General features: G+C 40.6%; 1 protein-coding gene across 6 annotated transcripts in view; it reads left to right on the top strand.

Moving 5' to 3' along the window:
* The window catches only part of PPP2R5E (protein phosphatase 2 regulatory subunit B'epsilon), a 122230-nt gene that overhangs the window by 32130 nt on the left and 64330 nt on the right, over positions 1–25770 (top strand). Inside the window, exon 1 of one of the 6 annotated variants that reach the window (XM_075926383.2) lies at positions 16104–16654. The exons of the other annotated variants lie outside the window; for them this stretch is intronic. The gene's annotated coding sequence lies outside the window, so the exon portion shown is untranslated. Of the gene's footprint in view, positions 1–16103; positions 16655–25770 lie in introns of those variants that run through there. 6 annotated transcript variants of the gene reach the window in all.

Raw genomic sequence — 25770 nt, 5'->3', positions numbered from 1 at the left:
TTTGACACGTTATAGGTGATTGGAACTAGGAATGTTAAATTTAGATTAGTTATATAATCAAATATCAATAATGAAATGTAGCAAGAGTCCATCGACTATTCAGTTAGTCTATAAGGGAGCCTCCACCTTTGAACTGTAGCAAGAGCCCTACTGGGCTTTTCCTACAGTTCAAAAATGGAATCCTTGCAGGGAGTGCCAGGCTTCCTTTTGAAATGTACGAAAGCCCTGGCAGGGCTCCTGTACATTTCAAAAGCAGAACTGAAACCAAAAGTGTGCAAGCGGAGACTGCTTCAGTCCCTGCTTGCACCATTTCTGCTGTGTCTCTACCTCCTCTGCCCCCTGCAGAGACGGTGCTGGGGGGGAATCGGCTTCTGCTCCCCCCCCTTGCTGCCTCTCTCTGATAGAGGCAGCAAGGGGGGAGGGGAAGTGTCTAGTCGTGTCACTAGTTGACTGTCCAACAAGCTTCTGCTTATAGGATAGTCGACTAGTCTCTAACATCCCTAATTGGAACATTTCCTAAACTTTTGGCCACATTCCCAGAGTTAAGTTCACATTCAGGGTAAATTTGTAGGCTCAGTTATAACAGGAGGTCTTGAACAGGACAATAAATAATTGGCTTAATCTGCAGTAAGAGATTTAGATTAGGTATTAGAAAAAACTTGTAACTATAAGAATAATTAAGCACTGGAATAGATTCTTAGTGAGGTTGTGAAATCTGTCATCTGTTTTTAAAAAGAGGTTAGATAGACATCTTTTGTGAATGGTCTATGTATCTTTTGTCTTGTTTCCGAGCAAGGGGCAGGTGTATCTGACCTCTTGAGGTCCTTTCCATCCCTATGTTTCCATGATTCTGTGATTCTATCCGAGGAAGCAGTGACTCTGAACAAGACACATGGCTTATGGTAGATAATCAGCTGAACATTGGATCCGAAGTGTAACTTTGGCCAAAAGAGTTCATGTGATGCTTGGATGCTTACAAGGGGAAATCTCAATGAGGAGTAGAGAGTGTTACATCTATTGGACATGAGTGTGAATTGCTACTGGAATAGTATGTCGAGTTTGGGAGTCCATAATTAAAAAAGAATGCTGATAAATTGGAGAGTGTTAGAAGAAAAAAATGAGAATAATTAAAGATGTGGAAAACATTCCTTATAGTGGAAGACTGAAGGAGCTTGGACTACTTAGTTTAACAAAGAAGTGATTAAGACATGACTAGATCATAGTTTTTACATGGGGAATAAATACTTGATAACCAGCTCTTCACTGTAGTGGAGAAAGGTATAATATGATCCAATGGTTTGAGATTGTAGCTAGCCAAATTCAGACTGGAAATAATGCATAATTTTTTAACTGTGAAGTTAATTAACAAATTACAGAGGGTTATGAGGGGTTCTCCATTACTAGTAATTTTTGAAGTCAAGATTTGTTTAAAAAGATGCTCTCGTTAAAAAGAAATTATTTAGGGTAAATTCTGTCTCCTGTTTTTATGTCAGATTAGATTAACATAATGGTACCTTCTGGCTTTGGAATCTGTGAAAGTGTGATGTGAGAATGTCTTTCCTGTTGTTTAGTCATCCTTAATTTTATTTCATTGCTATTAGTTATAGCCCACATCCTGGAGTAATTTTCTTTTTCCTTAGTGTTTATGCTCCTTAAATATTCATAGTGTTTTAGAATGGCAGTACTATTCTCCCTCCCTTTTCAAACCAGTTGTATCTTTAAGTGTGTGTAATGTGCCTGTATTTCTCTATTCTCCATTTCATAGCTTGCTTCAGTTTGTCTGCATCTTTCTGACAAAACTTCGTTGAATGAACACTATTAAAGGTGTGGTCATACTATATTCTTACAGAAAATAACTTTACGCCTCCTTTCTTGTGATGTGATGCTTCTTTGTGTGTCTTCCCAAACTGCATGGGGCTTTTTTGCTGCCATATTGATTGCTATCTCATGTCTCATTTGATATTCACTTCCCCCCCACCTCCCCGCATTATTGCTTTTTCACTTCTTCTCTCTTGTTGAATACCTGTGCTTGGAATTATTTTTTCCAGAATTTTTTAAATTACATACTTGTGTAAATAAGCTTTATTTCAATTTACATCTCTTTGCAGAATTTGAAAAGTATACTATTATACAAATAAATGTTACCTATTGAAATCTGTGGTTTGTGGTTTTCCAGAATGAGTCTCACTTCCTTTTCTTAACATATGAGGAATTTGCCTAGATTATCTTGCGTTATTTCTGGTCTCTCTGCTGCTCAAAATTCCTCCCAATTAAAATAACCTAGAGACATTATTAATATGCTGTTTTATTATTTTAAAATAATTAATGAAGATATTAATCAATGGCTCTAATATTGGCTCCTCAGATACCCCACTGTTCACCTCTTTCCAGTCTGATGCATTGCCATTTATTTTTACACTTTGTTATAGTTTTTCAGTGTTCAGTTTCTCCCTGTGGTCTCTCCCTGACCAATTCACCTTAATATATTGAAGTATAGGATTTTGAGGGAAGATTCAGTGGGATAATATTTCTAATGCTGATATGGAAAAAACAGTCTTGATACAATGAGAATATACACTAAAACTATGTCATCTTTGTTGTCTGAAATTTATTTTGGTTTTGATGTACTGTTTTTGCACTTGGATTTTTAGTTTTATGTTTAAACAGCAAAGCTGTCCAAAGTAAAATACGTACTAGCAGACTGCAGTTTTATCTTATCATATTCTGCTTTCATGATAATATATAGTCTCTTTGTAGGTCCAACCAGCTGAATCACATTCCTATGTTTTTAACTATATAATCCATAATCCTCAATGTTTTAATTGACTTTTTTTATTTGAACTACATTCTAAGACAGTGGTTCCCAAACCTTTTGGCATCACGCCCCCCTTTTTGATTTTTGACACCCCCCCCAAACCAGCAGCAAAACTTGTTGAGCAAAAAGAAAAGGAAAAAAGGAACTGAACAGGGCAACAAAACTTGATTGGGGGAGGAGGGGAGGTTGGATCGCCTCGCACCCCCACCCTGGAATTTCTTCATGCCCCCCAGTTTGGGAACCCATGTTCTAGGGACTGCGGGGGAGATACAATATGGTAGGTACACTTTAAAGTAATAAAGGGTCTAAGGATGAGAAATGGAATTAGTATCAGTAGAACATTAATTTTGAACAGAAGAAATAAAATCTCAGGTTAGGTAAAAAGCATTTTAAACATTAGTGATGTTTTAGTTACTGTAAGAGATGTAAATACAAGTCATGTTTCATTTTGTATCTGATCAGTTAAATTAACTTAAAAATGAATTATCCTTTTATAAAACCTGCTAATTTTAAATGTTTACCTATTGCCAGTTAAATCAGTGAGTTACATGTATCGTATTCTGTGGGGAACAGAATTAAGGAAAGGTGGCCATTCTGCTTTTAGTTACAGTGTAAATAGTGGAATTTGAGATTGATGGTTTACCTAAAAAGGGCAAAAATGTACTCATCTCTGGCCCAGGACTCTTATTCAGCAATATGACCTGTGAGAGGTATCATCATCAGACTGGAATAAGAATTTCTTAACTGCGTTAAATCAAATGGTGTACAACATCAGAATTAAAGTTTAGAGGAGCAACTTCAGAAATGTAAATTTGCTGGCTTCTCTAATGCAGACACTATACCAGAGATTTCCTGAATTTGGGTAGGAGTAATTCATGACTGACAAATGGGGCTTTGTTAAAGATTGAATTTCAAGAGTCCTTTGCCTATTTGGTATATTGCTTTACTGGAAGAGTGGAGAAAAAAAATCTGTATTTTTATTTAAATAAAAACTGTCTATATAATGCCTGTAGAGGGGTCAATTATCCATCAAATTGACCAAAATTGATAGTGCCACCAGGATTTAACACATTATTAGTTTTGCTGAGAAGAGAAAATTGAGAGCATGCATTATAGAGAATCAACACAATTTCAGAAAAAGATTTTTTTTTAAAAGGTACATGTTTTATTTGAAACTAAGATTCCTACAGGGCAGTTTCAGGTATATTATTTTATACCTTTATTACTAGGTGATTAGTTACTTCCTGAAATCTCTGCCAAAGTATTAATACTTAATAAGGTCTTTTGAAAAATTTAGCACTTGTTTTCACGTGTTTTTGTAATTGATAGAAACCATAGACTGTTGTGAAATAAAGTAAATTTTATCAAATGCGTTGCTAACCTTTAGGCAAGTTTCATTGTTCATCTGATATCACAAGATAGGTACTGGAAATTGATCAGTGATCTGTTAATACACTTCAACAGGTAGCAAACTGACAGATATTACATTTCTTAGGATTTTTATGGGCTTAATTCAAACTACAAACTGATGTAGAGGATACAGATTTCTGATTGGAGTTCATTAGTAGTGACATCTAAAAACTTAGATTTGAGGAGGAGGGCACCAGTGTTCCCTGTAATCTTTTCCATTCATTTGCAGATTTTTTCCATTCATGTGCAGAATAAATTTGTATACGCTCTAGGGATGTTAAATATCAGTTAATTGAATAGTTGAGTAACTTCATGAATTCTTATCGGTCAGTCTACTATTCTATAGTCTCCAGGGGCTAGGTTGACAGCCAGTGCCTCCGGCCTCATTCCTGAGAAGCTTCCTGCCACTCCATGCTGCTGACCCTGTATCTGGACCCAGTACAAGCCAGAACTGAGCCGGGCTGCCTGCCTGCCTGGATCCTAATATGCTTTAAATGTAGAGTCACAACAGGGGTAGATCCTAGCTAGACCCATTGCAAGCCAAGACTGAGCCGGGCTGCTGGCCAGCCTACTAAAAAATTTACTGAAGAGAAAATAAGTCTGCAGATTTTAATAGGTATTACAGATTTGTGTAATAGTATGCTTTTCAAAATTCTGCAGAGATGTAAACTAAAATAAAGCATATTTACATAATTATGTAATTAAAAAAATTACTACACATTCTGCATGATATGTTTGCTAACTTTTTTTATATATAATTTCTAGATGAGGAAGTAACACGGGCTTTGTATTTGAGAGTTTGCACTATTGCTTAAGACATCCAAATACAGTCTTTCAAGATAATAAGCTTTACTGCGTAAATTCACACTGCTTTCTGTATTCCAAAGACTTGTGCTATGAAGCAGTAATTTTATGGAGGTAATGATACTAACTATAAAAGAGTCTGCTAGTCTGCCTTTTTATAGGTGGATACTAAATGTAGCTTAGAGGTTGGCAGATCATGATCCAAATGGATTTGAAATAATTAAGCAGTTGAGTTGGTAAAACATTTTAAGAACTCCAGAAATGGAGGAGGGAAAAAGTAACAAAACACGACTTAGTTTGATTTTTAAATATGTGCTTACAGAAAAACTTTGGCTGGGATTTGATTTTCATGTTGTGTTTAAATCATTTTCAATGTTCATTTCTTCTTCAGTTCTAGCAGGGGAAAATTATACACTTACCTGGGTTGCACTGTATTGGATAAGCACCATTAGTTTCTGCAGAATTTAAGCTTTCATTAAAAAAGTTTCTATTCCTTATGGTTGAAAAAATAATCTTCCAAACACAATCAAAATTTAAACCAATGCAGTTCTGTCATCTTATTTCTGCCAGTTCCGCTACATCTGGGCTAATCTTTCCCAAAATACAAAACAATGAAAATTGAATTGCAGTTTTGTCATTTTTCAATTTTAATTTTTTGGCAGACTATTCCACCAGAAGTACTATTTCTATGCGTGAATTAGAAAATATTTTGCTTCATCATGCTAAAATATCTATATTGGATTAAAATTCTAAGCTACACAAGCAGTTAACCACAGTGGAATGATCGTGCAATTGACCTTTGTGAGTAAGTGGGACATGGACAAGAGTAGGTTTAACATATATTGTATTAATGGACTCCTTCCTATAAGTATTGTAGTTCTGATTATGAGTGAAGAATAGATGTCACATAGAGATTTTATTCTTCAGTTTATATAGCACCTAGCAGATTCCAGATGGACAAAATAAATGTTTACAAACGAGTTTAGAAAATATCAAGAAAGAGACCCTAACAAAAACTTCAACCAGCTTGAAAACAAGCTAATTCAAATGGGAAGGGCCTTACAGATGTACAAATTTAGGGACTATAAGGCTACGTCTACACTGCAGGGTTTTTGCGCAAAACGGCTGTTTTTGTGCAAAAACCCATGGAGCGTCCACACCTCAAGCACATTTTTTGCACAAGAAAATCTACAGTAAATCAAAAGAACAGAGAGGTTTTTGTGGTGTAGGGAATCCTCTTTCTACAAGGAATAACTGCTTTTTGTGCCAGAGTTCTTGCGCAAAAAGGTCTGTGTGGACGGGCATCAGGGGGGTTTTGTGCAAAAAGAGCCACTGGAATAAAGCACAGGTGCTCTGGTGGCTATTCTGTGAATAGCAATCAGAGATTTTTTTCGAGAGAGCGTCCATGCAGTCTTGATGCTTTCTTGTGCAAAAGCGCATTGCTTTTGCGATGTGCTTTTGTAGTGTGGACGTGCTCTTGCGCAATAAGTTTTTGCGGGAGATCTCTATATGTAGACATAGCCTAAGCTCCAGCAGTCCTCCTGCAGCCCACAATGCATGAGGAATTCTGGGAACTGGCGCAATGGGGCCAGTAATGTTGAAATAATGGAATATGCACTTTGTCAAAATCACAAAACAGTCTCAAGGAACAATAACTCTATATCTTTTAAAGTCCTTGATTAATATGGTGATAACACTAATTGAAATTCAGGGTGTGGGCCTTTTGTATGTAGGGTTATGTGTTCCAGTAGTGTGTCTGCTTCAGAACAAAGAAAATGATTGTAATTAACTATATGTTTAACTTAAACAACTGAAGTTTAGCCAGAAACCTTCTACTGTAGTATAACTGAACGTGGATGCAATGCCAAATTACCACAGTAGAAAAGCTAGTGCAGTCTGTAGAAAGGTGGAAAAGAATCGTGGAAAAAATTAAGATAGATTATAGACTCAAAATGTAAGTTACGAAAAATACATTAAATTAGTATGGCCTGGGAAAGCAGATTATACCAAACTAGCCAATAATGTAAACATCACTTGACATGCAGATAAGGCACCAAACCTCATGGAAATACGGTTTTCATTGCAGGCTGAAAGTGTCTCAAAGTATATATCCAATTTTCTTCTCCTACTCTGAAAGTGCAGCTTAAGGGGAATTTAAGGGTGAAGTACCACTTACTGGGCTTGGGAGGCCAGCTACCATGGCCTAAATTCCCCCTTAAGCTGCACGGCTGTGCCCCACGCAGGGTCTCAGGGCTGCAGTGGGGAGAGAGATCTTCCTCCAAGCCCTGAAGCTGCCAGGGATGCTGGAGAGAAGCTGCTCATTCCATTCAAGGGTAGAGATATAAAAGAGTAGTTGAATAGTCGACTACCGGATAAGCTTAGGATTATCAGGTAATGGAGTCGACTACTCGCATTTTCCCTCTCCCCTTCCTGCCTCTGTGTGGGGGAACAGGAGCCAGTGCTGGCGGGGGCTAGTTTAAAAGCTGGTTCCCCCTCAGCACTGTCTCCAAGATGTGGGGGGAGGGCGGAAGCAGGGGAGGCCAAGGCGCTGTGGTTCTGTCTTTGAAATGTGGTAATAGCTGCCTGGCTCTTACTACATTTGAGAGGTAGAGGTGTAGCACGGGACCCGGCTCAAGCGGGGACTGAAGCAGTCCCCGCTTGTGCCGGGTCCCCGACTGCTGAGGCTTTTCCTTTTAAATGTAGTAAGAGCCAGGGGGCTCTTACTGCATTTGAAAAGTTGAGGTGCAGCAGGGTTAACTCCTGGGGCCGGCGTGAGCCGGGACTGCTTAGTCCTGGCTTACACCAGCCCCGGGAACTAATCCTGCTGCGGGTCTGCAGTTTAAATGTAGTAAGAGCCAGGCTGCTGCGTGCTTGGCTCCCACTACATTTAAACTGGCTAATGGAGTAGTTGATGCAATTCCCCTGACTACTCGATTAGCTGATTAATTGCAATTTAACATCCCTACTCAAGTGTGGAAAAAAATAGAGGGAACATTGCTTCACACAACCAGGATATGTAGACATGTGCCAAACGATCTGTGCTTTCCTACAGCATGGCTTTTGCGCTGACTTTCCCCAAATTTGATTTACTGCCCAATGACAAAGTGTTTTAAAACTGTAACTAAACAAGCAAATCATCACCAAAGGATAAGCAGAGAAGCCACCCTCAGAAAAGTGAAAACGCTATCTTAGAGACACCGATAAGATGTTGAAAAGTGAGTGTCATATAGTTCTGCTGTGTACAAATATTGTATGTTGCTTTCTGATTTTGTCACACAGTTGTACTATTATGGGGATGTGATCAATAATGTACTAGCAAATCGTGAATTTGGAGGATCTTGTTACTATGATGGGTGTCTCATTTTCTGAAAATGCAGAATTGCAAGTCAGTTCTGTCTTCCCAAAAGAACATTTGGGGAAATTCTGTTTTTAAATTGTTTAAAAAATAGTATGTAAGAAAGTCAGTCAAAGGAAAAGAAAAACATAATTGCTCAACAAGTAAGTGCTTTTTATGTAAATACTCTATTTCAAATGGTTGTCTGAGGGTAAAGATTCTTACTCTAGTTTAGTTGCTGCTGGTTGTGAGGCTGTCAGCCTAGTTGCTAGCAAGTCTGAGGCATTAATTAGTAACATCACATTTCGTATCCTATCATGCTATGTTGTTTAATGAGCTTGTTGAGCACAACCCCATGCATAAGTTGGTGTAAATGTAATTTAAGAATGTGAACAATGTAAAATTTCAAGTGTTACTCTACAGTAATCAAGTGAATTGGGATTATATGTGCAATGAAAGGACACTGTGTTTATGGTATGTTTTACATCCTAAACCAGGGATAGGGAACTTTTTTCAGACGAGGGCCACTGACCCACATAAAAATCAGTCAGGGGCCTCGCATAAGGGAGAAGCGCTTGGAACTTTCTCTCTGCTGTCGGGGGAGCAAGGGGAGTGCCAAGCCTTGCTGCAGGTTAGATCAAAGTAAGTTGGGGAATGGATCCAGCCAATGGGTTGTAGGTTCCCCACCCCTGTCCTAAACACTTGAGTGGAGTTGGAGGTGGTAGGTCAGCATGCCAGAAAGCAGCTTCTACTTAGGACCATGGTGGTATTTCTTCTTTTGCTGGAAGTGTAAGGTATGAGAGAAGGCAAGCAGAAGTATAACTCGGTTTGACTCTGTGCATGGGTATCTGAATAAGGATCAATGCAATTTTTAACTTCCAAAGTACAAAATCTGCCTATATGTAAATATATGTATTAAAATTATTTCTCTTCTAATAATGCTGTCCTTGTTTAAATGTGGTACGTTAAAAATGTTTTATTGTAAAATGCCTTGTTTATAGTTGTCTGATTTTTCAAAAATCCAAATTGGGAAAGGATATAGGATACAATATGAACTAAAAAGGAAAGAAAGTAGCATCATTTTTGTTTTTTTTCCCCCAAGTCTTTGACTTTACTATAAGAATTTGGTATAAATCTGTGAAGATTGAGAATTTCTCAAATGCTAGGGCATTACTTGTGTAAAGTATTTATGACTTATGTGCTACTGCTTTCTTCTTTCTAATGTTTTAGTTTTGGCTCTTTTTTTCCTTTGGGCAACCACTTGATAAAGTATTGCGGAAGAGAGACGAAAAAGGAAATATCTGAAAGAATGAAAAAAGATATTGATTGGATTTACTGAAGAAGTCTTCCAATTCTCTTGTGAGTTGACTACATGTCAACTCTTTAGAGCATAGACTCTTTGAGACATGAGCTATGTCTTAGTTTTTTTTCTAAAGTTGCTACCACATTTCTGTCTATATATATATATATATATATATATATATATATATATATATATATATATATATATATATATATATAACTAATAATGTAAATAAAATGGGTGGAGAGGAAGTTGAGGCGGAATATGACTTAAGGCATGAACAATTTTGAATGATTGCTTAATTGAAAAGAATTTTTTGCTATCCTGTTTGTGAGAGCAGGGAGTTGTTTTTGCTTTAGTCACCATTAACTTATGAATGTAAAGTCAATATGTATGTCTTACTGTCACACAACTCCACCTATTGCACAAGTTCACAGGTGGTGCAGTTCACACAGATATTGGCATATCACTTATGGTACATTAGTAAACCAAGACAAAGTATCTGTGCTGCTGATAAAAGCAATGTGAATTGCCTTACAAAGGGCAGGCAGGAAACAGTATAAGAACACTTCTTATATATTTAACTGTAGCTTCCTTCAACTTTAAAAATATTGAAGCATTGTTTCAGATTCCTTTTTATTTTTCAAAATATAAATAGTCATTTGTTGTGGAATTCACACCATTTCAAATTTAATTTTTATTCCACTTGAATTTTCTGTACAGTTTCTCTTTAGTCTCTTTTATACTCTTAATATTAGCCCTGTGGATCTATGATTTTATGTTTTCATTCCTGACTGGTATTGCCTAAAAATGTGGTGAAGAAGTAGATCCTGAGAAGATTTGGTGCAGTGGGTAGCACAGCTTTGTTTTTAAAATAATTGTTGTATTTTGAGTAAATTTTAGCTATTATTTACATTAGAACTGGAAATGTTTGTGCTGTACACAGAAACCTAATTTAAGGAGCTAGACTCATGCAGCTTGATTGGAAGGAGAAGTTGGACATTTGAAGGGAGGTAGGTGTGCAGGTACCTAATTGATGAAGGATGGACAGATGCATGTTTAAGCCTGGGTATCCCTAAAAGCTTCTGTGTGGAGTTGTACCTTTCTGTCAAATTTAATATTTCAGCAGAGGAGGGTTCATGTGCAGCTGCTAGTACGCAGTGGCATCTCACCCAAGGAACCCAGCCTCCTATTGCTCACTTTTACTGTACAGACCTTTTACAAAACTACCTTCTTGAAGCTCAGCAAACTTTTATGACAGATTGCTGTATTTTCTAGCTCTGGGGTGAAAAAATAATCTGGTAAAGGGTTGAATTGGAAGGACAAAGGGAGAGCAGGGCCGGCCCTACCATGAGGTGAACTGAGGCAGCCGCCTCAGGTGCCAGACTCTGTGTGTGTGTGTGGGGGGGGGGGGCACCACTAGGATACAGAGCGTAAAAAATTGTGTCTGCTGCTGGTGCATATGTATTCTCTGTGCTCTAGATGCACAGAGATGGTGGAGCACTGTACTGGAGGGAGGAGGGCACAAGAGACCTTTCAAAGTTTTGGCCCAAGTGAGGGAGCATGAGGGCGTGATTTGAGCTCCGCATCTCAGGTGCCAAAATGTTGTGGGTTGGCCCTGAGGGAAAGAAGAGTTAAGATTGAGATACATGTAAGTTTGCCAACTTCATATTGTCAAAAAACAAAACAACCTTGCCCTGCCTTTCCTCCACGGCCCTACCCGTGCCCCACCCTTTCACTGAGGGCTTGCCTCTGCTTACTCCATCCCTCCTCCCTCCCTCCCTCCCTCCTCCTCTACATCTGCAAAATAGTCCAGGATCAAGTCTTCCCACAGAAAAATTAAACTATACCTGATAGCAACAGAGACGAATAAAAATTGACAAACATGTTGCTACACAAATCAAACCCCACACAGACAAAAAGCCTCTACTCTTCCCATGCTCACTTGTTCATTTTTACTGGGCTGGTGCAGGGAGCGTGAGGGCTCCAGCTGGGGGTACAGGCTCTGGGGTGCGGCTAAGTATGTGGAGTTCAAAGTGCAGGAGGAGGCTCCAGACTGAGGCAATGGGTTGGAATGCAAGAGGGGGTGAGGGCTCTAGCTGAGTATGTGGGCTTTCAGGTCGGTCCAGGAACTAAGGGTGTGGCATTTTAGGAGGAGGATGTGCAGTGGACCAAGGGAATCAGAGTGCAGGAGCGGGCTCTGGGCTCAGGCAGATGGTTGAAGTGTGAGAGAGCTCTGGTTGCAGATGCAGACTCTGGGGTGGGGCTAGGGATGAGTGATTTGGGGTGTAGGAGGGTACTTTGGAATGGGACTGAGAGGTTCTGTGAGTGGGAAGGGGATCAGGGCTACAGCAGGTTTTGGGGTTGGACCAGGGATGAGGGGTTTGGGTGGGAGGGTGGATTAGGGTTGAGGCAGGTGATTGGGGCCCAGGATGGGGTCAGAGATGCAGGCTCCGGGTGGCATTTACTTAAAGATTCTCCTGGAAACAGTAGCACAACCGCCCTCCGGCTCCTACGTGGAGGCACAGCCAAGTGGCTCTGTGTGCTGCCCTGTCTACAGACACTGCCTCTGCTACTTTCATGGGCTGTAGTTCCTGACCACAAGGAACGGTGCATGGGGCAGGAGCAAGATGCAGAGCCGTCTGGCTGCCCCTATGCATAGGAGTTGGTGAGGCAGGCCTCCTGCTTCCTGCGAGCCATGTGGCATGGAAGCTAGCAAGAAGCCTGTCATCCCCACTGCGTGGTGCCACCAACCGGACCGTCAGTGGCCCAGTCAGCACCATTTCAAGTGGCTGTTCCAGTTGAAAACTAGACACGTAGTCACCCTAGAATAGGGGTGGGGAATCTCAGGCCTGGGGACCAAATAAAGCCCTCGGCTTGCCTGGATCCGGCCCCCAAGGCTGCACATTGGGGAACCTTTTAGCATTCCAGTTCAGCTTGCCACCCACCCATAGGGCTGGAGCACACAAAGTCTATTACCCTGCCCCTTTCTCCCCCAGGCTCTGAAGTGCAAGGGGAATGTGGGGAGTATCTTTCTCCTTCTCAGTCAGGGGCTTCTCACTTTGCTTTTCACTTGTGTGTGGCCTCCGACTGATTTTTCTGAGAGTCAGCCGCCCCCAACCCAAAAATGGTTCCTCGCCCCTGCCCAGAAGATACATGTCTGTCATGTTTTGTAATTGTGGTTATAGTAAGTTATGTGATTGAGAGTAGAGGCTTTTTGTCTGTGTGGGGTTTGATTTGTGTAGTAACATGTGTTTGTCAATTTTTATTCGTCTCTGTTGCTATCAGGTATAATTTAATTTTTCTGTGGGAAGACTTGATCCTGGACTATTTTGCAGATGTAGATTTCTGTTTCTGCACACATTAGAAATATGAAGGTTAACCAGTTAACTGGTTAATCTGGTATGCATTAGCCTTACCAGCATGCTTACTGGGGTAACTGATTAGCTGGCAGTTGAGCCAGAGCAACCTCCTGCCCATGGCACTGTGCAGTGGGCCCAGCCCGGCTGGAGCAGCCTGCAGTGTGGTGGGCCCGGTCCAGCTGAAGCAGATCCCAGCACTCGGGGATTAACCAGTTAAACTTTTAAATGGGAATTTACACATAGGCTTTGAAGACTGAAAATAAGCCAGTACTTCCTACAATCTGGATTACTGTTGGTACATCAAATGTTTGGAAGTACTGTCTGTCCTTTACCCTCCCCCTCCATTGTTAACAGTGCTGCATTCTACACTTCTCTTGCAACCTTATTTTCTTATTGAAGAATTTTCCAGTTGTGTTTTCGTAGAATCCTTGAATTGGAAGGGACCTCGAGAGGTAATCAGGTCCAGTCCCCTCACGGCAGGACCAAGCAGCATCTAGATCATCCCTCATAGATGTCTGTCTAATCTGCTCTTAAATATCTCCAATGATGGAGAATCCACAACCTCCCTAGGCAATTTATTCTAGTGTTTGACCGAAGAGCCATGGAGATTTGCCCCTAACCAGCCAGTGGCATGACCAGGAATAGAACCCAAGTCTGCAGTGCCTGCTTGCTTTGCCCCATCAGTGAAATGAGTTTAGTGAATTAAACTGATCATTTAATATGTTGTTACTATTCATTGTGTTTGTTTTTCTGATGAATTAAAACAAGGGGGGGGAAAGTTGATTTAAATGAAGGGTCTGATCCCACATTGATTGCACACTTGATATTCCTACTATGGGAGTTCGTAGGTTTTCAAGAAATGTGAGATCAGACCCAATTGTAATTGTTTTTGTGGTGCTTGGAAATGGAGGCACATCTCTATGGTTCTGTGGTTAAACACTAGAATAAATTTACTAAAATTTACTAAAATTACTCAGGCACATTTTATTTAGATGTGAGTTTTGTTTGGTTTGTGGATTAGACCCAATGTTTTTAAGATAGGTATTAAACAAATACTTATTGTATATTGACCTAAATTTTCTGTTGTTCATTCTGGCTACCTTTTTTCTTTTGTATGTAATAACATTAAAAGGCAAGGACTATATTCTGCTCTAAGATTTTCAGAGGGATGTACTTGTTACTATGGGCAAAATTTGGACCTAAAACTTTTTTGAGAAAAAGAGCATTGTTGGTGTTAGCATTTATTTTTCCTTACAAGAAAAAAAAGAAATAAATGTATTAATATATTTTCTTTCAATAAACTTTTTGTTTAATTTGTGTCAGATTTTGAGGTCTGTATTATCATTTCAGGGAGTCTCTCACCTCTAAAAATCAGAGCTGGAGTAATATCTAGTCTAGAGGATTCCAACTGCTGATGATTTTCATTGGTAAAACCGGAGAGACTTGACATGTTAAGGCAGTGAAGAGTCTAGTTTTCCAAGCCTTGAATTAAAAAATTCTAAATCCCTAAGTTTTCCGAATATTCATCTGTTTCCTAATATTCCTAGATATACTTGTTCTCTACAGAAGTGTTTACCGTTTAGCTAAAAAGTGCACTTCTGCAGTTAAGGAACATCCATGTATTATAACAATAATAAAATAAAGTTTGATGCTTAATTTAAAAAATCTAAGTCAATTGAAATTTCATATGCCACCTGTCAGCCCATGAGGTTTGGAAAACATTAGAAAACAAATTTTCTGTGATGTCTTAAAAATAATGTCCCTGTGATTGTTGGATTTTGTTTGGGTTGTAACTGCAAAATTACTTTTTACGTACCCCCAAATGTTTAGAGGTGCGCGAGGAGGTTTTGTTTTACTTTATATTTTGGTACCTCTTTGAAAAACAAAACAATTGTTGATGGGGTGTTCCCTTGCCCACATTAAATTGAGGGGAGGGTTTATCTAGGCTCTCAGCAGAGTAATGATATAGAACAGTGGATCTCAAACTTTTTGGGCTCCAGAGCCCTTTACATGCATAAAAATTTATGCGGAGCCCCAGCAGTCCACTGATTGTATGTGTTGTACCTATCGATGTTTCCAGTTTGTCAACCTCCTGGAGCCCCTGGAGATGGCTCCGCGGAGCACAGTTTGAGAAACACTGATATAGAAGATGGAAGAGAGCCATAGATGACAAAAATTAAGAGAAAGTACTTGCCCAACCCTGAGCTCAGGGTTGGAGGCAGAACAGGGAAATTGGAAAGCTCTGCTAAGTTAAGAGATTTAGTAAGGTAAGGACAGTTTGTTTTTATTCCCCTGCTTAAAACAAGTTTTAAGGTATTGGTTGTTTGGTGTTGGATAATTTTTGCACCAGGTTGGAAAAATGACTCAATTACACATTGGGCCAGATAACAATAACACCACACCCCATGCCCCAAAACAACAACAATAACAAAATAAAAAGAAAAAACAAAAAGTGTGTCTACTGTTGTGTGTATTATGAAGTAGGAGGACACAATATTTTAATGTCTTTCATTGCTGTTTCTTGTGATTGCAACAGCATAGATATAGAGCTATGTCTGAAATTATTCATAAATATTAAGAAAATAATTGTCTTGCTAATTCAAAATGTATGTGTGTTGGGGAGGGGTAAATTAAGGGCCGGCAGTGATGTATATTCGGGATAGGGACTGAATGAAATGGAATTGTGCCACCTAGGCTTATCTGGGGAAAATAAAAGTGCCTAAAATTTAGCTGTCACATTAGAGAAGCATTTTCCCTTTCGGACAAAGAGAAAAACAAAGGGATTCCCTTTTCAGCAGAATTGTAAAACAAATCAGCATAAATATGTTTGGCTCCATAATTTGAGAATAATTAATTCCAAGTTCTTTCTGGTCCACATGAGAAAATGCAACTCTGTCTTAGCAGATGCTATGTTCTGCAACATAAATCCCATTCTTATTATGTCTGCTGCTTAATGAGCCACAGCTGAAGGCCTTTTCCTCCAGGTTTGGCAACTCATGCAGTCTCTTTATGGGGTGGAACAGGATCTCTTATTTCTCTCCAGGGAAGAATTTTAATCCCTCCACTGTTTAACTAGATTCAGGGTAAATACTCTGTCAAAGGGATTTGCCTTGAATTTTAAGAAACATTTAGAATCTCTTTGGATACAAATATTTGGGAACAGCCCCATGTCCTGTTCTCCTAAGATGTTAATTTTTATGATTTTTATATTTCTTAACATTGCTTTTCAATTACCCAAATATATGAATGTGTCCTCCTAATACTACAAGAAAGCTTTACAGTGATTTTTAGATTGCTTATTTAGTTTATTCACTTATGCAGTTCTGATTTGTGGTGTTCATCTTTCTCAGTGGCTTTCCTCCAATAAAACTCGCCCAACTGGTCTGTCTTGGTTATGATCGGTTTTCCAGTTGATGCATACTCACCCATGTGGTGGGAACCGGTGTTTCCTGATCCTCACGAGGGAAACAGAGTTACCTCTCCGATAGGAAGAAATACTCTGACACTTCAGCTTGTGTCTCCATTAACAAGCAGTGGAGAACCATGGAGACTTTCTGAGTGATCTAAAATGCTTTGTAAATTTTGTGGACTTTGCTGATATTATGAAGACAGCTTGCTCATTTCAAGTATGTAAGAATATGTTTGTACCAAGGCACCTCCTAAAGAATTGTTTGATTGCCTATGTATGTTTCCAGGAATGCACTTGACAGTTTTTACAAATCTTTTAGTTTTTTCAGGTTTGTTTATACTTCTTTGAGGATGGCTCCTTGTACAGTCACATTTTTGTATAGGTAGTCCTGGTTTATCCAGATAGTCTCTGGTAAAGGATGTTGATGGAAGAATGAAGAATTGTGGTTGATTTTGTAGTGAAAATGATCTAATATTTTAATTTAATATATTCCTTTACCATCTTAAATATATACAACTTTTGGAATGTCATTACTTGGAGAAAATCAAAATATCAATAAGAAAAGTTTTTATAGAATAGTATACACGAGAACCCAACTAATTTGCATTAATGTTGAGGAAACTCATTGGGGTTTACTGAATTTTTGCAATGAGCCAGTACAGGTGAAAGTTACTTCACTTACAAAAAGCCCAAATAATCATGTGCATGAGAGCCGGGGATAGGAAATCCACTTATTCCCGTACCAGGCTCCATGGCATGGGAAAGCACTGCAGCAGCCTGTCCTTCATAGTTTTTTACTCCAGCTATGACTGGAATGGTGTCCCCAATCCTTCCATGTTATTTTTGTGGGATAGTAAAGCAGTGGGTTAGTGTAAGTTTACAACCCATTGCTTCTTTGCTGCCCCACCCTGGCTGTACATTGGCTTGTGAGACCCTACCTGTGCTAATGGGTGAATTGTGCTGAGGCCACCCACACACAGGATCCACTCACTGGTGTAATTTGACTATAGGATTTCAGTGAGGTAGGGTGCCAGGATGAACTTCAATGGAAGTAACAAAATACATCATTTTAAAAGAATTCTGCTCATGTATTTTGACAGTTGTTTATTTTATTCAATTATTCATATTCTTTCATATGGTATTAGTAAATGTTACATATTTTATAAACACAGTGAAGCCTACAAATGAGAGCTCCATAACATTCTTTTTTGAAGCTCTACTGCCAAGGTCTAGTGAACCCTGTTTTAAAATGGGCAAATAATGTGTGTAGATTAGTGTTGTTGGTACTGGCTTACCTGGACCTGGTGTTTTCTGAGCTTCAGGATGTGCTGAAGAATGCATGTTACCTATGTTCTTACATTGAACTTTCCTACAGTAAATCAAGAGCTAATAATGTGCTGTAGTGTAAATGCTTCTTTGACCTGTGCACTGTGGGTGCAAAGATACTTTTGTTAATATGGCTCTTTTACATTATTTATATTTGTTCACCATTAGGGATGTAAAATCCCATTTAATTGGTTAAGCAGTTAAATGCAATGTCCACAGCGGGCCTTGTGGAGCAAGAGCAGCCCCCTGCCCACGATGGGCAGAAATCTGGTCCAGCCTGTCGGTTATTCAGAACTGATAAGCATCAACAATTAACCGGTTAACTTTTCACTTCCCTATTCACCATCAGTGTATTTGGATAATGTCATTTACTGAGCAACACGTTTAGACTTACCCCTTTTAACATATGAAATGCAGATTTTTCCTGCCAGCTGGGTTTTTTCTCCACTTGTTTTTCTGGGAGAGTGACCATAGATCAGATGGTTCCTTTTCAAGCCTGGCTTGCTATCAGTTAGACTCCAATTGTAAAATCTTTTTTCCATTGATTGCAATGAAAGCATTTGCAGTGACACCAACAGAGACAGCATTTCGACCTAAGGGTGTGGCTACATTGCTAATTATATATTCTCAACTTGAGTTAGTGAACTCTGCTTAAAATATTGAAGATAAGGCAACTTAGTATTCTATGATTAGTTTAGATGTTGGTGATGAAACCTATAGGGAAGTCTGGATTTGAACTACAGCTATTAACCACGTTAAAACCTGAATTATCTTGTATTTACTGTTGCTTTAACCCAGGTTAGCTAACCTGAGTTAAAAACACAACTCTCTTTTTGCAGTGTAGACATACACTAAGACTTTTGCTGTAAACAAAGCAAAATGGCGAGCTCTTTGAGCATTGTTAGTGATGCCTAACTTGCCTCATATCAGGTTGATTATCTTAGTAAGAAAGCTACTTTGTTACTTGGTCATTTGAGATGAAGTGGAGAGGGTGGCAGTTAGTATAAGGTTTTGTTTTGTGTTTTGTCTTTGTAGGTATGTAATGTTTGAAAATAGCAGTGAAATCTTGTTGGGATTTCTTTAGACAGATTCCCAATGTCCAAGAATTTTATCAGTAATTATAACAGGGATTCTTTATCAGACTCCTGTTGGTTTACTCCTGGAGTAATTGTGAGAGTGTGTGCAGTACAGAAATTAATGTTCTGCATAGAGTTTCCTCCCTCTTCCCCTCCCCCCCTCCCCCCGAAAAATGGGCTTCAAAACTGCTGGCTGCCTCCTAGGGGTTGCTGGGCCTGCAGAACCAAGTTCCCAGATAAAAAAGACGGCTTGGGAGAGGGAAAGAGCTGGAAGGTTCTGGGAAGCTGCAGTTCCTGCTACATCCTGAGGGAAGGAAGTGGCATGCAGGAAACTCCATACAGGCTGGAGAGACCCAGCATCAGACTTTCTCCTTCTAGATTCCTAGGCTTTGGGAGGATAGGTGGTGTGGGTGTCTGCATTGAGTGGTGTCCCACAGATGAACTTGGGGTGGGGGGGGGAGAGCTGTGCGAGGGTCTGGGATGTGGGTGCCCTATGACTGGGCTCTGGAGGAGGTTTGAGTGTCTAGCCCCCCAGGTTGGCTGTGTGGGGAAGAGAAACAGGAACTGGGTTGAAGTAGGGGTTTCTTTGACTCTTTGCTCTTGGGTAATATTTTTGTGCTTATAAGGTTACAGATATAGTTACTGACAAGTGTTTTAAAATAAATTACCAAAATAATTGAAACTATGTTTATGTAATATTACTTTGACAAATAAAATATGCAGAATTTTGCCGAATTTTTATTTTTTCTGCAGAATTTTTAAATTTTTGCACAATAAGTAAACGTTGAATCTCTTTCTATAATCAATTGACCCATCTTTAAGTAGTTTAATGGCACTATAATATTAATTTGATATGTAAATTTATCCCCATTTACTATTTAGTAGTCTAGCTAATGGTTCTGGTTCTGTTGCCCAGCATACAGATGACAGTGATAGTGATCTAGGTTGTATTAGTTTTGCAATGCAAAACCCCCTACTGTGTGGCTAAGAATGTCTGTACCTACATAGTAATGTAGGTACACATTTGTGTAGTTTCCAGTTGTAAGTAATAAAATAACTTTTTAATTAAATTTAGTAGAGTTTTCAAATAATTAAAACATCCAGGAAAAATTATAAAGAGAACATTAGATTTAGTGCAGGAGTTCTCAAACTTTGTGATACTGCGACCCCTCTCTAAGTTGCTTGCAACCCTCCTCTAAGTTGCTTGTGACCCCTTGGGGGAGGGGGGTGTCGGGATCCACAGTTTGAGAAATGCAGATTTAGTATATTAAAATATTATAGAATACTGAAGTCAAATTGCAGCATGACCTATTAATACTGTTGTTGACTTGAAACAGAAACATGCTATAATGAACTTCATTACCCTGACAAGATGCAATGATTATGGCATATGTTTATTTTCACTGTAATGAGCAAAATTTTTATGAACAAAAATACAAAAGTAGGCATTCGTGTGCATATGTGTACACAAACACGAGGTAAACAGGGATTTTCAGTTTCATCTAGTGTGTTCTAAAAGGATCATTGGTGAGACGCTATCTGAAAAAGTTAACTATGGTGGTAACTCTTGGGGTGTTGACAATATTCATTCTCTGGAAAAAGAAAAGTATTCAGAAATTGGATCAGAGTTCTAATAATGAAAAGAGATGTTTAGAAATTCCTCCTAGTATAGTGACGCACATCTCAACCGTCTCACAGTGCGGGGCAAATTGAGCTCTATCTTAAACATGCCATCACATCAACATGCTTGAACTCAGAGCAGTCAGAAATGTGTGCTCATTGCCTCTGGCTGATTAGATACATTCACACAGAAGCCATGATGGACTATATGGCCTGCATACACTATGTAGATTGATGAGGAGCTGCCAGATCACCCTCCCTGTGCATGAAAGCATGAAACTGTTGAATTTCCCACTATGTGACAATAACAGAAGCCTACCTACTGGGACAGCACAATTCAACAGTGGACAGTCTTAGTCACAAATTACCACATGACCATGAAAAGGAGATATATGCCAGAGAGTATCACGGACTCTTCCGATAATGGGGGACACCAGAACAAGATCTATCCACAGTATTGCTCGAGAGTAAGGGTTCCATGAAACTCTCTTCTCTTGTTGGATTATGGCCTTCTGTATATCTTCCCCTCATTCCCTCTATTACTGAAAGTCCTCTTGGAAAATAGGAGAAAAAGTAAATATCGTGTTGATTGCTCTCATCTGGTCCAGACACACATGGTGTTCTTACCTGTAACAGCTGGGCTGTGTCTAGACTGTATCCCTTTTCCGTAAAAGGATGCAAATTAGACACATCGCAATTGCAAATGAAGCGGGGATTTCAATCCCCCCTGCGTCCTTTGCATAAACATGGCTGCCGCTTTTTTCTGGCTTGGAGCTTTGCCGAAAAAAAGCGCCAGTCTAGACAGGGATCTTTTGGAAAATAAAGCCTTTTCCGAAAGATCCCTTATTCCTCTTAAAAAAAGGAATAAGGTATCTTTCAGAAAAGGCTTTATTTTCCGAAAGATCCGCGTCTAGACTGGCGCTTTTTTCCGGCAAAGCTCCGAGCCGGAAAAAAGTGGCATCCATGTTTATGCAAATGAAGCGGGGGGGATTTAAATCCCCGCTTCATTTGCAATTGCGATGTGTTCTGTCCACTGTGATTCTTCCAGTCATTCCTTACCTTACATTGCAGACCAAGAGGCACACTACCCATCCCAACTTTTGTATACTGCAACTCAAAGTTTGGCACCTTCATGGTTAATTGATAAATTATATTGCAGGGGTTCCCAAACTTTTTGACACGGGGACCAGTAAATCCATTCACGAGCTTTCGGAGGATCGGTAACATTCATTTGCATATTGTATATTCATTAAACAAATTATGAATATGCAAATATGGTGGTTTTGGTCCTCCCAAAACCCCCAGAGCCAGCTTTAGCAAAGCTTTTGATACGGCCACCCACAATATTCTTACCAGCAAGTTAAGGGAATATGGATTGAAAAAATGGACTGTAATCCAATAAAACCCTGCACCACCACATCATGTATTGAAAAGGAGCTCATTTATTTTCAGAAAGCTGACACCATCTTTGGAATTTTTTATCCATATTCTCATTCCGGATGGTGACTGCACCAGGTTCTCTCCATTCTGACACATTGTAGTGCCTTTAAACCTCACTGGCTGCAGTGGGGATATTTAAAAGGCACTGCTTTTAAATTTTTATTTAGGATCTGCGTGCTCCCTGAACTGTCCTGCTCACCGCTGGCCGATTCTCTAACCCCCCACTCCCCCGGCCGATTCTCTCCCGATCTCTCCTGGCAAGCCCTGCTGCCCCTTCTCCCCTCCCCCCCGTGATCTCCTCTGGCTCAGCCCCACTGCTCCTTCCCGCCCCCCCCCCAGCCATCCCTGCTTCTGCCAGCCAGTTCTCCTCCCCGCCACCCCCCGCGATCTCCCCTGGCCAGCCCCGCTGCCCTCCACTCTTGCCAGCCCTGCTTCTGCCAGCCAGTTCCCCAGCCAGCCCCGCCGTCTCCCCCAGCCAGCCTCACTGCCTCCGCAAGCCCGTTCCCACCCCAGATCTCCCCTGGCCAGCCCCAATGCTCCCACCCCCCTGGCCAGCCCTGCTTCTGCCAGCCGGTTCTCCCCGCTCCCCCCCCCACCTGATCTCCCCAGGCCAGCCCCACTCTCTCCCCGCCCCCGGCCAGACCTGCCCTGCGATCTCTCCCAACCAGCTTCACTGCCCCCGCCAGCCAGTTCCCACCCCCGTGATCTCCCCTGACCATCCCTGCTTCCGCTGGCCGGTTCCCCTCCCTATCTCCCCCGGCACCTCCACTGCCCTGACCCTGCTTCCCTGTGGCCCATATCCAACCCCTCCTCCCCACACCACAGCCAGCAATAAGAGCTCACCTGGTAACCCTCACTATGCCTCTGCCGGGAGCCTGAAACATACGGCTGCATCCGTGCAGCCCGGCTGAGGGCTTGGGGAACCCAGCGCTGCACGGACAGTCTGGGAGTCCGGAACACCCTGGCAGCCACGCTGAGGCCCAGTATTTTTTTCCCAGGCCGCGGCCCATAGTTTGGGAAACACTGGTATATTGTAACAAATCACCAGGATCAGATGGCATTCACCCAAGAGTTCTGAAAAGAATTCAGATGTGAAATTGTGAAACTATTCATGGTGGTTTGTAACCTGTCCTTTAAATCATCTTCTGTACCAAATGGCTAGAAGATAGCTATTGTAATGCTAATCTTTAAAAAGGGCTCCAGAGGTGATCCTGGTAATTATATACTGGTAAGTCTAATATCAGTACTGGGCAAATTTAGTTGAAACTGTAGTTAAGAATAACATTATCAGATGCATAGGTTAACATAATTTGTAGGGGAAGAGTTAATATGGATTCTGTAAAGGGAAATCCTGCTTTGCTAATCTACTAGAGTTCTTTGAGGGGGTCAACAAGCATGTTGACAAGGGGGATCCAGTGGATATATAGTGTGCTTAGATTTCCAGAAAGCCTTTGAAAAGGTTCCCTCACCAGAAGCTCTTAAGTAAAGTTAGTTGTCATGGGATAAGAGGGGAGGTCCTCTCATGGATTGATAATGAATTTAAAAAATAGGAAACAAAGGGCAGGAATAAATGGTCAGTTTTCAGAATGGAGAGAAGTAATAACAGTGTCCCCCAGGAGTCTGTACTGGGACCAATCCTATTCAACATATTCATAAATGATTTGGAGAAAGGGGTAAACAGTGAGGTGACACAATTTGCAGAGGATACTAAACTGCTCAATATAGTTAAGACCAAAGCAGACGGTGAAGAGCTTCAAAGGGGTCTCACAAAACTAGTTCTCTGAAAACATGCAATGTGCAGCAGCAGTCAAAAAATAAACAATGTTAGGAATCATTTAAAAAATGGATAGAGAATAACAGAGATAATACCTTATTGCCTACCTACAGCAGTGAACTAGATTTTGAAAATGGTGCCAGCCCAAAAGTGTCACCCTGGATTCAGCCACTGTACCTGTAATTAGGGATGTAAAATCCAGTTTAATCAGTTAACTAGTTAAACGTTATGTTTAACCAGTAATTGCTTAAATGGGGTGGGTGATGAGTAGTTGCTCGAGCTGGCTGGACTGGAGCAGTCTCCCTGCCCACCAAGGCTGGGCTGGAGCAGCCAGCCTCCCTCACCCCTACCCGCGGCATACTAATTTAGCCAGGTCAGGCCTGCCACAGACAGAGGCTGCTCTAATTAGTCTGGAGAGTCCCTGCCTGCAGCAGGCAACACCGGGCGTAAGCAGCCCCCTGCCTGAGATGCATGGGTGGCCTGCACCAGCCCCCACCTGTTAACCATAAGCGGTAAGCATCTCCTGGTAAGGGTGGTGCTTACTGGTTAACCATTCAGATTCCTACCTGTAATCCTAGACTATCTCTTGATGCTTAAGACTCTTGACTTCTCTCTAAAAGTCCACTTAACAGTAAGTGCAGTCTCTCACCAGTGGGTAGAAGGGTGTTCCATTTACTCCCATCTGTCTATGAAGAGGTTTCTCAAAGCCACAATGAACCTCTTTCCTCATCCCAGGCTTCCCAGTCCACAGTGGCATCTCATTCTAGTGTTAAAAGAACTGAATAGGCTGTCTTTTGAACCCATGGGCACTTACTCTTTTAATTCACCTTTCCATGAAGATGGCATTCCTGATTGCTATCACCTTGGCAAGAAGCATAGGGGAAATGGCAGCTTGATGGTGTATCTTCCCTTCATGGGTTTTTTTTTTTCATGACAAATTGCTACTTAGATGCATCTGAAGTTCACTTGTAAGCTGACTTCCACATTTCACATCAACCGGCTTAATCGCTTTCCAACCTGTTCTCCTGAACCTCATCAAGGATAATAGGGAAGCCATCCAATCTTCTATTTGGACAGGACAGGATTTTTTAGATATCTCTGAAATTCTTCCTCTCCATTGCAGATAGACCAAAAGGCACAGCAATTTAGCTCAAAGACGCCCTAATTGGGTCTTCAACTGTAACAAACTCTGTTACCGGATTCACAGTGAAACACCCTCTTCTTCAGTACGCACACGCTCTGTCTCTTTATCTAGTTCCTTTCTCTAAATGATATTCCTATATCAGAAATCTGCACTGCAGCTATCTTAGCATCTGTATGCACCTTCACAGAACACTATGCCATTACGGAGGACTCTGCTGAAGACCTCAGGTTTGGTGCCATGTAACAGACAGCTCCTGCAAAGCCCCAGGCTGCATTTGGGGGGTGGGAGGAATGACAGGGAGCACTGCTTGGGAGTCAACTACAGTGGGGTACATAGGGATACTATTCAGAAAAGAAGAGGAAGTTACTCATCTTTGGCAGTAATGAGTGTTTTTGAGATGTACTAGTGAAAGATGATCTGAATGTTGTCCATGATGTATATATCTACATGAGTAATGTGAGTAGTAGTTACTCCTCCATTTTTGGAATACAGTACCTAAACACTGCTTGCTTAAATCTCAAGAACAAGAATTGACTGTTGTTCAAAGCTGTTCCCCTAACTCTACAGATGAGCGATTGCTGATTCCTTAAAGTATTCATAATTTCATTAGCAATGAAAGTGAAATGAAGGTGATCTGACAGATTACTTACCAGAAGTGTGTGTAAGAGAGAGAAAATATACATATATTGTCGAACGCTTTGAATGAGGATCTACTTTGAAGAGTGTCTGTGTAAATGTATCTTTTTACATAATGGCTGTGTTTACATTGGCACGATCTTGCACCAAAGCGGCCATCGGAGCTTTCTTGCGCAAGAGAGCATCTACGCTGGCACGGATTCTCTTGCGCAAAGGCATATGCCAGTGTAGACGCTCTCTTGCACAAATATTCTAACACAAAAACGCTTGCGTTAAAGAGTATTTGCGCAAAATCTTGCCAATGTAGACGTAGCCTA

The sequence above is a fragment of the Pelodiscus sinensis genome, chromosome 5 (genome assembly GCF_052426305.1).
Source record: "Pelodiscus sinensis isolate ZL-2025 chromosome 5, ASM5242630v1, whole genome shotgun sequence".
In the NCBI taxonomy this organism is placed as follows: Eukaryota; Metazoa; Chordata; order Testudines; family Trionychidae; genus Pelodiscus; species Pelodiscus sinensis.
Note: the sequence above shows the minus strand (reverse complement) of the source record. Positions and strands in the feature narration are given on the sequence as shown.